We start from the raw sequence: 9,167 nt of genomic DNA, 5'->3' as shown, positions 1-9,167 counted from the left end.
TTCTGCCTACTTCATCCAAAGTTTTTGATTAAATATGTCCTTGTTTCTCATTATCGTTTTACTACACCTGATTTTGTATGCCTTGCTTAAGAAATTCTTTCCTTGGCCTATTAACTAATCACATAATTTTAAAGAAAATAAAAGCTTTCTGTCTTTCAGTTTCACCCAATTTCTTTATATATTTCATTGATGAGTTTGACCAGCACAAGTAAGCCCAACACTGAGAATAGAATATTATTTCTATATACTTATGACATGGATATGTGGCAAACGGTAAGGGTTCTCAGGAGAAATTGATTTTGCTTGCTAACTATTATCAGAAAAGATTGCTTAAAATTATTTACTTAAAACTGATGCAAATAATTTTCATTCAAAAGAGAAATCCTTGCCTATCTTGAGGTCATGAATATAATTTTCAATATTTTTAACAGATTGTAAGTATGTCTTTTCTACTAAACTTATCTTTCTGAAATTTATTATTGTGTATGATGTGAAGTAAGGAAGAAAAAAATTGTCCATTTATTTTTATTTGATCTGAAATGATAGTTCTGTCATATATCAGGCTACTTATGCTTTTACTTAAAAATAATATAACCTGGATAAATCACTCAAAGAGTTTATATTTATTTTCTTATTATATCTTTGAAGCCTCTTTCAAATGAATGCTATTGGAATAAATCTCACATCATGCTCTATATTATCTTTGTATTTTTCATTTAACATTGCCACATTTCTACCCAATCTTTCTAAACATAAATTTAATGAAGTTATAAGAGTCTTATGTAGAATGAATATTTGTGACCCTCCCCCCCCTCCAAATTCATATATTGAAGCCCTAAGCCACATTGTGGCTCTCTTTGGAGATGGGGTCTTTAAGGAAGTAATTTATGTTAAATGAGGTTATAAAGAGGAGCTCTAAACTAATAGGGTTAGTGTCTTTATAAGAAGAGGCAGGAAGAAAACAGGAAACTGTTTTCTCTCCCTCTGCCATGTGAGGACACAGTGAAAAGACAACCAATTACAAACAAGGAAGAGAGCTCCTTTCAGGACCTGAATTGTCTGGGACCTTGATCTTGGACTTTGCAGGCTCAAAAACTGTGGGGAATTAATTTCTGTTTAAGCCTTCCAGTCTGTGGTAATTTGTTATGTCGGCCTGAGTAGACTAATCCACACTGTTTTAGGATTATTTTAAGTGTTATTAAATCCTTTGATACAATATATAATGCTACATTGACTGTGCCAGAGTAAAGATACATAAAGATCTTTGAATTATGTTTTATGATACATTCCTGGGAATAAATTTAGTAAGTCAAAGGGCCAAGTATAATTATAGCTATTTAAATATTTTGCCATATTGTTTTCCCAAATGATTATATTGTTATACATATGTCAGGAGTTCCAGAGCATATCAATTTCCTATTAAATGCAGAGGCTTTGTTATAACTCTCTTTAATATGCTAATAATATACATATGATGGTACCTCAAGATTCGTTTTTCAATTTAATACTCATATTCTTAATGTTCAGGTGTACCTTAACTACCAAGACTAATTTTGTGGCCCTTGACAAAAGATCTCTCTTTTGATATACAAAGCTAATTCTGTATACATATGGTCAGTCATGAGAACATGTATACAATTTGCTTACAAATAATATACTCTAACATATATAATGATAAATTCATGGAAATAAGTTTACACAGTAACTTATATGTCATTAGCTCAGAAAAAAAGGGGGAGCGGGAAACAAAAGGCTGTGTATTAAAGCACATATATACATGAAAAATATTTATATTATATATATATACACATATGCATACACATAAATTAACTTTATAATGAAAATCTATGAAAAGCAATGGCTTTAGTCTACTATTTTAGAAGAGAAAGTTGTACTAAATTCCTTACATACAGCCATACAATAACTGAAACTAAAAGCCAGTTGGTTTCTTTGATAGATATTTAGTCTCTTTTCATTATTATGAAGAAATATTTTCTGAAATATGCCTTTTAAGCTTTCAATTTGTAGGTTTCTGAATTAGACCAGCATGAATTGCAAAGAGCCAATTTATTGAATCACGAAGAGCTAACAAAGCAGTGACATTCACATTTCCTTAATATTTCCACTAACCTTATTTGTTCTGTGAGCAAAATAGCTACTGCTATTTGCTCAGAATTGGTGGCCATGATCAGAGTGACTGTCAAAGTCCCTGTCTCTCTCTAATTTCAAGCTCTGTTGAACAGTGCAGTTGTGGCGGGTCCAGGGTGCAACATGTAGTAGCAGCCCAGGCAGTATGTGGGATAATATTAGAGAAACTTGTGGATACTGCTAATAGAAAGGGAAAATGCTAGTGGTTCTTTTTTCCCCCCTTTTTTGCTTTTGTTTATTTTGTTTAGTTTAATAAGCTAGTTCACTGTGGTACAGTTAATTGCTACAAATAATATCAATAGTCAGCAATTATTAAAAAAATATAGGTGGAATGTTATTCCATGACTAGAAGAAATTAATATAAATTATGCACTATTAAATGTGTCTAAGAGAGAATGAATGTACTTTCCCAAGCTATTTCCACAATCTTCTCTTAGTGGTCTTTCATGTGCCCATGTATTCTAGTAAAGAAAGTCAATCTGAATGCAATCTTCTACTTCTTCACCTGGAATTCCCTCTTCAGTTTCCTGTAATCATCTGGTCTATGATCCTTATCTCCACTCACGTAGTCTTTATGAGTTTACCAATGACCTCCTAAGTACTAAATTCAAATGAAGACATTCCAATCCCCTTTTCCTTTAAACGTATACTTCTTGACTATGTTATTTCTGAAGTATATGTATATAGAAGGTGCCTAAATTACAGTGGTTTGACTTATTATTTTTCAACTTTATGTTGATGTGAAAGTGAAATGTATTTAGTAGAAATTGTGCTTTGAATTTTGAATTTTAGTATTTTCCTGGGCTAGCCATAGCCTGATGCTGGGCAGTTCTAATTTTAACAGATGGAGAAAAAGAGCAATCATTGTGAAAAGTGCCCAGAACATTCTTCAGAAAAGCTTATACTATCTAAGAACAAAGACTTATCCCAGCTTGAGAAAGGTCATTCTTCCCATTCCAGGCCCCTCTGCCCTTTCTGTCTCATCTAAGGAGAAGTGATAAGTTATACCATTGGAGCAACACTGTGAAGTTCACAAACATGCAACACAGGACCACTAAAAGACTGAGATTAAATTATCTCAGTGGATTGTGGAAAGCTTATCTTACCCCAGATTTGACCACCATACCAATAGTGCTCCAGTATAATAAAAATAGATTAAAACAGAAAGAGTGGCAAGAATCATACTCTATTTAAGGAAGATATAAAAATAAGGACACTAGAGGAATTTGAAGCTTGTGGAACCTACAACTAGAGAAAATATTAGATGCAGTCCAACTCATAACAAGTATACAATAAAATCTATTACTTAATATGGTATGCCTGTTTTTCAATAAAATTTATAAAACAAAGCAAAAGGCAAGAGTAAACAGTCAAAAAGAAAAAGAAAACATCAGTACCATACTCATATATGATGCTAATATTGGAAATAACAGGGAAATTAAAATAACTATGACTAATATGTGAAGGGCTCTCATGTAAAAAAGTAGGCAACATACAAAGACAGATGGATAATGTAAGCAAAGTGATACCAGCTCTAATAAAGAATCAAAAGGAAATGTTAAATCAAAAAATACTGTAAGGGAAACAAAGAGTTTCTGTGATGGACACATCAGTAGACGGTCCACAGTTGAGGAAAGAATCAGTGAACTTGAAGACATGCCAATAGAAACTTTCTAAATTTCATTTGAAAAAATGAAAACAAAACAAAACAACCAGAAGAGAACACCTAAGAACTGTGGGATAATTTCAGAAGGTGCATCAAAAGCATAATTATAGTATCAACAGGAGAAGAAAGAGAATGAAGTAGAAGAAATATTTAAAGTTAAAATGGCTGATAATTCTTCAAATTAATGATAGACACCAAACTACAATTCTGGGAGGCTCAGAGAACACAGAAAAGCTTAAATACTTAATAACAAACAAGAATGAAACTCAACATATCACACTCAAAATGCAGAAAAGCAAAGACAAAGAAAATCTTGAAAGGAGCAAGAGGAGAAAAACACCATACTTCTAGAGGAACAACAATAAAAATTCAATCAGACATCTCATAGAATGAAAGCAAGAAGTGAAATTTTTAAAGAGTTGAGAGAATTCTATATTCTGTGAAATAGGAAACTGTTACAAACATGATAGATACCAATTTAACTATATAAATACTCACTTAAAATACCAATGGTCTAAATATACCAAATAAAAGACATTGTTAGAGTGGATTAAAAAACAAGAGTCAACTATATCTTATCTAAAGAAAACCATTTTAAACATAAACACCCAGATAGATTGAAAGTTAAGGGATAGAAAAGCATACATGATGCTAACACTAATCAAAAGAAAGCTGGAGTAGGCATATTAATTTCAGAGAAACAGACTTCAGAAAAAGTAAAACAATTAATGTAAAAAAGAACATTATATAATGAGAAAGAAATCACTTCTCTAAGAAGATCTAACAATTCTAACCATGTGTGCATCAAAACAGTGTCAAAATATGTGTGACAAACACAGACCTGAAAAGAGAAATAGACAAACCTGCTGTTATGATTAGTTACTTCAATACCACTTCTATAATTGATAGGTCAATGAGGTAGAAAATTAGTAAAGTTATAGTTAACCTAAAAATATATATTCTGTATATTTCATTACTTATACATCCCCACCATCATTTATTCAATAGCTTCATGAATTTAGTATAAAAGTTTGAGTAGAGTGAAAGATATTCTAACCAGGCAAAATATACAAAATTATTATTCTTGCTCTGATTATCAAAACAATGGTTTTTAAAGGTGATAAGAGTCTTAAAAGCCATCAATAATAGCGCTGAAGGTTTATATGTCAAAAATTACATGGGTTATTATAAAATATTCAGAATTAATCAGTGCTAGATATCCTCAGTGGCATTTAGATTTTATGGACATATACTTAGTGTTAATAAAAACACCTTTATTATTTAATTTTGTACAAGAAAAATAAAATATAAGTTTAAAATGCTATAATTTTTCATCCATTTTTAACTCAGTGAGACATGATTTTTAAAACGATTTTTTATTTTTGCAGATTCATAGGGAAATTATTATTCTATATTATATACTGTTATTCAGGGTAAGTAATACTAGCTGTCATATTTGATGACTTCAGTGGTTTAATACAATGTATTTATTTCTCATCTCATATTCCAGATCAGGTCAAAAAGCCCTCTTTGGTATCCCTTCTCTAAATGTTAACCCAAGGATCTAGATGCATGATTTGGGATAGAAAGGGAATAGAAGGTTGTGAGAGATTACAAGTAGCAAACATAACTGGTTCTCACATTCCTTTGATTGCAACTCAAATACATGATCTCAACATTCAGATTTGGTAGGCACATGGCATTACCTCTGCCACATGAATATATCAGAAAATTATTCTAAAAAAATGGCCTACAAAAGAGTAAATGGAGAAAAATAGTCTCTTCAACAAATGGTGCTAGAACAATTGTAGAAACAGGTGAATCTAAGCATAAACTTTATACCCCTTACAAAAATTAATTCAAAATATATAAATAAAAAAATATAACACAAAAAGACTGCTAGAAGACAACATAGAAAATCTAAATGACCCTGTGTTTGGTGATGACTTTTTAGATTTAACACCAAAGGTAAAATTCACAAAAGAAACAACTGATAAGCTAGACTTTATTAAATGAGAAATAACTGCTCTGCAAAAGACAGTATCAAGAGAACAAAAAAACAAGTCACAGGCTGGGAGAAAATATTTGCAAAAAATGTATCTGCTAAAGGAGTTATCAAAAATATACAAAGAACTCTTAAAACTCAATAATATCACACATGGCTAATTAAAAAATGAGCCAAAAACCTAGCAGACATTTCACCAAAGAAGATACAGACATGTCAAATAAACATATGTAAAGGTGCTCCAAGTCATGTCATCAAAGAAATACAAATTAGAACAATAAGATGCTACTGTACCCCTATTAGAATGGTCAGAATCTGGAACACTGACAAATGCTGGTGAAGATGTGGAGCAACAAGAATTCTCATTCATTGCTAGTGGGACTACAAAAATGGTACAGACATTTTGGAAAGCAATTTGGTGATTTCTCATAAAACTAAACATACAATAAAATCCAGCAATCATACTGTGTGATATTTACACAGGAGTTGAAAATTTATATCAACAGTTGTGTCAGCTTTATTCATAATTGCCAAAACTTGGAAGCGACAAAGATGTCCTTGAGTAGTGAGTGGATGATAGGCTGTGGAATATCTAGACAATGGAATATGATTCACTGCTAAAAAGAAATGAGTTATCAATCCGTGAAAGAGAAGCATAAAACTTCAGTATATATTACTGAATGAGAGAAGCCAGTCTGAAAAGGCCGTATACTGTATGGCTCCAACAATTTGATATTAGGCAAAACTATGGAGACCATAAGAAAAATCTGTGGTTGCCAAAGAGGAGGGGGATGAGATGAATAGGCAGGCAGAGATCATAGGGTTTTTAGGACAGTGAACTCTTTCTGATATTAAAATGATAATACATGTCATCATACATTTGTCTAAACCCATAGTATGTACACCACTAAGAGTGAAACCTAATGGACTCTGGGTGATAATGATGGATAAGTGTAGATTCATCAATTGTAAGAAACATACCACTCTGATGGAGAGTGTTATAATGCGGAGGCTCTGCATTTGTGGAGGTGGTGTGCATAAGAGAAATTTCTGTATCTTCCTTTCAATTTTAAAACTGCTTTAAAAATATTAGAAAAAAATTTTCAATCATCTTTAAAGTGATACTGCTTTGCTTTGGATTGAACAGAAATTTGTAATTTGTGTTGGTCAAAGCTGTTAAAAATTTTAGTCACTTACAAATAATTTAAGATTGGATTAAAAGATAGACTACATAATTCGAAGAAAATGTAATTTAATCTTATAAAAACCACCTTGAAAATAACTGCCAGGCAGATTTTATGAGATAAAATTTGAGATATATTTGTTAATGTTTACAAGTTTTCTGCACAATGCAATAGCCTAGAATCATACAGGAATAACTCTATCAATTTTCCCCAAAAACTGTAAGTCATAAGGATTGAACATTTTCAAACTTAGAATATTTTTTTCCTTGGCAATGTTTTTAAAATTGTCTTTTTCCTTTCTCTGTATGCAATATTAATTTACAAGTATTTTAAAAACTATTCTTTGACTCAAAAAACATCTATAAGGTGATTTATTACACTGAATTGGTAATCAAAGGTTAGGATTCTGCTGCTTTAAAATAATTTAGAAAGTTTGTTATTTCTCTAGCTCGTGTAACAGTTTTCTTCTTAAAAACTAAAATTCGTTTTTACAATCTGCTTGCCTCTAATTTAAGTACTAGATTCCTTGCAATTTTTATTTGTTAAAATTATGACAGCAGAAGAATGAGATGAAAATGTGCCATATCACTACTTATCATAATTTCCCAGGATATTTACATATAATTCTCCAAATTATATTTAGATATTGAAATAAAACATTATTAAAGAAAAAGCGATGTTTTAATTAATTGGTTTTAAATTTGTACAAACTTATAGTTTTTTTGCCCCAGTTAAATGATTGACAGACCCCTTTAAAGAGTAAATCTTAAATGAGCTATTCATTATAAAAAATGTGATTGTTATTTGAGCACTGCAGCAGAATAATAGATTATAATAAGGGGTCAGAATTAGCTTTCTTAAAAATAATTTGTATGCCTTAATGAGAATGACTAACTTACTAGCAATGACATTTAATATAATTTGGAACATTTGATTATCACATTTACATATAGCAAATAAATATGAATAGTTTTACTGTTGAACATACAATTTTTATGCAAATATTTAAGAATTATGTTAATGTCTGAAGTTCATATTATAGAACTAATATGAGAAAGAGGGGAAAAAATAAAGACAGAAAGAAAGTTTTATAGAGATTAGAATTGGCATGCCCTTCAACTGGTAGAGTTCATTTTTCTTTTAGTTAAAAAGAATCATTTGAATAAAATACATAAATATTAAAAAGGCAATTATGCTTTGTTACCAGGACGACAGAAGTGAAGCACATGATAAAATAATGGGAATAATTTACAGCTCAGTAGGACAACCACAGAGACAATAATCTAATGGAAAAGGCACATTTATTTAAAAAGAAAATAAGATCTCTTATCTAAGCTCATTTTTAATTTCAACATTAGCTCACCAGATGATAGTAAAGAACCCCACATTTCAAAGTTTTCAAAGACATTTTCAGTAATTCATGGGTGATTAGGAAGTAATATAACTATTTTAATGCAAAGAGATTCCCCTGAATAGACTAGCAATTCAAGTATATTTAGGAAGAAAATGCTTTTGCTTCCCCAGAAACCCTTTGATGTTCTGTAATAAACGATGGGTCTATGTGAAATCCTCAGACTGAAGGTAGGCCTGACCCAACTATTAAAATTCTACAGCTATAGTTACAAGTGTGTAGCATGAACACCCAAATATAATAACCTCCCCAATTAGAGCCTCAGAAGTTAGAAAATACTTTCAACCTACATAAAAGGGTACATTTAAAATTAGGTTAATCTCCAATCTCTTCTGATGAGAACTGATAAATATTTTGAATACGAATCTAGTATTCTGGAAAATGTGATTCATTTCTAATTCAAGACCAGATGAGTATAACATAAAACTAACATCAAGAATAGAATTGGAAAAACATGACTGGAACTGATAATAGCTCTGTCATAAGGTATGCTTATCACTTTTAAGTTAACAATTCAAATCTAAATTGAGCGCTGGTACTTGTGATAAACTTTGACCACAATTACATGACAAAGACTGGCATCCTTACATGTCTTAAGTAGCCACAGTAGCTTGAGGAGAACCCATATTTTGTACCTTGGAAAATTCATCCAAATCTGAAAATGAGTGTGTGGTGGGAGCGGGGGGGCGGGGGGGGGAGATTGTGGAGACAGTCAGTCAGCATTCTTTTATTCATGAGGCCATTGACTACATT

The sequence above is a fragment of the Pteropus medius genome, unplaced genomic scaffold (genome assembly GCF_902729225.1).
Source record: "Pteropus medius unplaced genomic scaffold, Ma_sr-lr_union100, whole genome shotgun sequence".
NCBI classification, from domain to species: Eukaryota; Metazoa; Chordata; class Mammalia; order Chiroptera; family Pteropodidae; genus Pteropus; species Pteropus medius.
The sequence above is the reverse complement of the archived record's forward strand: the minus strand, read 5'-3'. Positions refer to the sequence as shown.